This window comes from Triticum dicoccoides, chromosome 5A (assembly GCF_002162155.2).
Source record: "Triticum dicoccoides isolate Atlit2015 ecotype Zavitan chromosome 5A, WEW_v2.0, whole genome shotgun sequence".
Lineage (NCBI taxonomy): Eukaryota > Viridiplantae > Streptophyta > Magnoliopsida > Poales > Poaceae > Triticum > Triticum dicoccoides.
This window is the reverse complement of record NC_041388.1, coordinates 63,351,785-63,356,959: the sequence shown is the minus strand read 5'-3', so window position 1 is coordinate 63,356,959 and position 5,175 is coordinate 63,351,785.

Genomic DNA, 5,175 nt, shown 5'->3' with positions numbered 1-5,175 from the left:
ACCGAATGAAACTTTGAGGGATTATATCCAGAGATGGATCACGTTGCACCACACAGTGGAGAATGTGTCAGATCACCAAGCAATTTGTGCCTTCAAAGAAGGCGTCGTATCGGGAGTTGAATCTAAAATTCGGTCGGACGGGAGATATGACTCTGACTCGGATGATGGAGATTGCCACCAAGTATGCCAATGGTGAAGAAGAAGACCGACTCCGGAGTGGCAAGCACAAAACAGTCGCCCACGAAACCGGAGGGAACTCCAGTCGGAAGCAGAAGCGCAAAGCCGAGCCAGCTGCTCCTGCAGAAGCCTTGGCCGTAACTCAAGGGAAGTTCAAGGGGAAACCCAAAGGACCGTGGAACCCCAAGAAAGTAAAAGATCAAGATGGAAATGATGTGCTGGATTTACCATGCCACATTCACACCAAGAAAGATGAAGAGGGTAATTTCATTTACCCAAAGCATACCACTCGACAGTGTTGACTCCTAATCCAGCAATTCCGAGAGAAACAGCCCAAGGAAAAGGAGAAGGAAACAGACAAAGTTGAGGATGGGGAAGAGGATGATGATGGTTACCCCCACGTCAATTCCACTCTGATGATTTTCGCTGATGTTGAGAGTAAGAGTCGACTGAAAGTCATCAACAGAGAAGTAAACATGGTCGCCTCGGTGACACCCAGTTATTTGAAGTGGTCTCAGACTGCCATTACATTCGACCAGTCCGATCACCCAGCGCACATAGCCACCCCTGGGAGGCAAGCATTGGTGGTCGACCCAGTAGTCGAAGGCACCCGATTGACTAAGGTTCTGATGGATGGTGGCAGTGGCCTGAATATAATGTATGCAGAGACGTTGAAAGGAATGGGCATTCAGATGTCCAGACTCAGTGAAAGCAATATGAGTTTCCATGGAGTCATTCCTGGCAAGAAGGCTGCATCACTCGGCCAGATCGCCCTTGATGTAGTGTTTGGTGATTCCAAGAATTACCGCAAGGAAAAGTTGACATTTGAAGTTGTGGATTTCCAGAGTGCTTATCATGCTATTTTGGGCAGGCTAGCTTATGCACATTTTATGGCTTGACCATGTTATGTGTACCTCAAATTGAAGATGCCTGGTCCCAAAGGGGTGATCACTATCACTGGCAATCGAAAGAAGGCAGAAGAGTGCTTCCAGAAGGGCTCAAAGATCGCCGATGCACAGATGGAAATAGTGGAATTGCAGGAATATCAAAAAAAATGCAGATTTGAGTGATTTCTTGTGAGCTAAGAAGCCTGCCACGGATTCAGCATTCCAGTCGTCTGGTGAAACAAAGTTTATTCACATTCACCCGACGGATCCCAATGCTGCCCCGACTCACATTTCAACAACACTCGACTCCAAATAGGAAGAAGCGCTCATCCAGTTCCTCCATGAGAACTGGGACATCTTTGCATGGAAACCTTCTGACATGCCAGGTGTTCCTAGGGGACTGGATGAGCATCGCTTGCGAGTCGACCCAAAATTAAAACCAGTCAAAGAACATCTTCGATGGTCCGCCGTATAGAAGAGGAAGGCAGTCGGTGAAGAAGTGGCTCGACTTCTAGCAGCTGAGTTTATCCGAGAAATTTACCACTCCGAGTGGTTACCTAATGTTGTCATGGTCCCAACGAAGGACGACTCACTTCGCATGTGCATTGACTTCAAACATATCAATCGGGCCTGCCCGAAAGATCACTTTCCTCTCCCTCGCATCGACCAAATAGTCGACTCGACCATGGGGTGTGAGCGTTTGTCCTTTTTGGACACTTATTCCGGGTATCATTAGATCCATCTGTATGGAACCGATGAGATAAAAACAGCTTTCACCACCCCATTTGGGTGCTTCTGTTATGTCACTATGCCATTCGGTTTTAAGAACGCCGGAGCCACATTCATGCGGATGATTCAGAAGTGTTTACTCACTCAGATCAGTCGGAATGTGGAAGCATACATGGATGACATTGTGGTCAAGTCACGTAAAGGTTCCGACCTACTGGCTGACCTTGCTGAAACCTTTGCCAACCTCAGAAGGTATGATATCAAGCTTAATCCATCAAAATGCACGTTTGGAGTTCCAGGTGGAAAATTACTCGGTTTTCTCATTTCTGAACGAGGGATCGACGCTAACCCAGAGAAAGTAGGTGCCATACTCCGGATGAAACGCCCTATGCGTGTGCATGATGTCCAGAAGCTTACCGGTTGTTTGGCCACCCTAAGGTGATTCATTTCTCGCCTCGGTGAAAAGGCGCTGCCTCTTTGCCGACTGCTGAAGAAGTCAGATAAGTTCGAGTGGACTCCTGAAGCTGATGCAGCATTTGCAGAGCTTAAAGCCCTGCTTTCCACCCAGCCGGTGCTTGTTGCTCCAATCAGCAAAGAGCCTTTACTGCTTTACATTGCAGCCACTAGACAAGTCGTCAGTACAGTACTTACGGTCGAGCGAGAAGAAGAAGGAAAAGCCTACAAAGTTCAGCGCCCAGTATACTATGTCTCTGAAGTTTTGACTCCATCAAAGCAAAGATATCCACATTATCAGAAGCTTGTTTATGGGATTTATATGACCACGAAGAAGGTTGCACATTACCTCTCTGATCACTCCATTACAGTCATCAGCGACACTCCATTGTCAGAGATTCTGAACAACAAAGATGCAACTGGTCGAGTGGCACAGTGGGTGATTGAACTCCTTCCCTTAGATATCAAGTTTGAGACAAAGAAAGCTATCAAGTCCCGAGCAGTAGCAGATTTCCTCGCCGAGTGGATCAAACAACGACTGCCGACTCAAGTTCACTCGGAGCACTGGACCATGTTCTTTGATGGTTCCAAGATGCTGAATGGTTCCGGTGCTGGGGTGGTACTGGTGTCCCCCCGAGGAGACAAGCTCAGATATGTCCTTCAGATTCACTTTGATTCCTCCAATAACGAAGCAGAATATGAAGCACTCTTGTATGGGTTGCGTATGGCCATCTCACTCGGCGTCCGTCGCCTCATGGTCTATGGCGGCTCAGATTTGGTAGTCAATCAAGTGATGAAGGAGTGGGACGTCAGAAGCCCAGCCATGACTGGTTACTGCAACGCGGTGAGGAAGTTGGAAAAGAAGTTTGAGGGGTTAGAGCTCCATCATATACTCCGACTGAAAAATCAAGCAGCAGATGATTTAGCAAAGATAGGCTCCAAGAGAGAAGCCATCCCCAGTAATGTGTTCCTGGAGCATATTCATGCACCTTCAGTTCAAGAAGATCCCTTCATTGAAGAACCCCCGCAGCCTAAGAGTGCCACAGATCCGACTGAAGTCGAGGTCCTAGCCGTGGTCGACTTGATCATGGAGGTGTTGGTCATCACTCCCGACTGGACAGTGCCATACATTGCATATATCCTTAGGAAAGAGCTCCTAGAAGATGAAGAAGAGGCTCGACAGATCGTCTGTCGATCCGAGGGCTTTACTATAATAAGAGGACAACTGTTCAGAGAAAGTGCAACCGGGGTCAGCCAAAAATGCATAACTCCAGAAGAAGGTCGACTAATCCACCACGACATCCATTCGGGGACCTGCGGTCACCATGCGTCCTCTCGGACCATTGTGGCTAAAGCATACCGAGCTGGATTTTATTGGCCACGAGCAAACGAAATGGCGAAAGATATAGTCGACAGATGCGAAGGCTGCTAGTTCTACTCCAATATGTCGCACAAACCTGCATCAGCCCTGAAGACCATTCCACTCGTCTGGCCCTTTGTTGTTTGGGGATTAGACATGGTTGGTCCACTGAGGACTGGTGGGAGTGGCTTCACTCATGTGCTCGTAGCAGTCGACAAGTTTACCAAATGGATCGAAGCCAAGCCTATTAAGAATCTTGAAGCTAGTACTGCTGTCAGCTTCACCAGAGAGTTGACATTCAGATATGGGGTTCCGCATAGCATCATCACTGACAACGGATCGAACTTCGATTCTGATGAGTTCAGAACTTTTTACGCCTCACAAGGCACATGAGTCGACTATGCTTCAGTCGCCCATCCCCAGTCGAATGGACAAGCAGAAAGAGAAAATGGCCTGATTCTCAAAGGACTGAAACCCCGACTGATGAGAGATCTCAAGCACGCGGCGGGCGCCTGGGTTGATGAACTTCCATCACTTCTTTGGGGATTGAGGACAACTCCCAATCGGTCGACTGGCCGAACTCCATCTTCTTGGTCTACGGAGCTGAAGCTGTTCTACCGGGTGACTTGCTTCATAATGCACCACGAGTGGAGCTCTTCTCTGAAGATGAACAGAACAAGCTCGGCAAGACGCAGTCGACCTCCTAGAGGAGGAAAGAGAGATGACCTTGATCCGGTCGACCATTTATCAGCAAGACTTGCGTCGATTCCACGCTAGACACATGAGGGGTCGAGCCTTTCAAGAGGGTGACTTGGTTCTTCGAGTGGATCAACAGAAACCACACAAGCTCGCCCCGGCTTGGGAAGGTCCATTCATTGTCACCAAAGTGCTCCACAATGGAGCATACCACCTTTACAGTGTCGAGCATAAGAAAGACAAGCCACGGGCTTGGAATGCGGACCTGCTCCGCCCCTTTTATACTTAAGTACTGGTTCGAATAAAATGTAATAAGAAATACCTTTGTAATTTGTTTATCAAAGACAAGAGCTTTACAGTCCTCTCGAACGATTGTTGTTGCTTTTATTTACATCTGAAATCCCCTAGTGGGTCACTTAGCCGTGAATCCGTTTCGCCTAAGTTCGAAAGAAAATCCTACCAAGTGGTGAGCAAGCCTCTCACTCGGGGCCTTAGCTGCGAATCCGTTTCGCCTAAGTTTTTAAAATCATATCGAGTGGTGAGCTAGCCTCCCACTCGGGGGCTTAGCTGCAGTCCAATACTTGCCTAAGTTTGTAAAATCCTACCGAGTGGTGAGCAACACTCCCACTCGGGGGCTTAGCTGCAGTCCAGTACTTGCCTAAGTTTGTAAAATCCTACCGAGTGGTGAGAAATCCTCCCACTTGGAGGCTTAGCTGCAGTCCAGTACTCACCTAAGTTTGTAAAATCCTACCAAGTGGTGATCAACACTCCCACTCGAGGGCTTAGCTGCAGTCCAGTACTCGCCTAAGTTTGTAAAATCCTACCGAGTGGTGAGCAACACTCCCACTCGGGGGCTTAGCTGCAGTCCAGTAC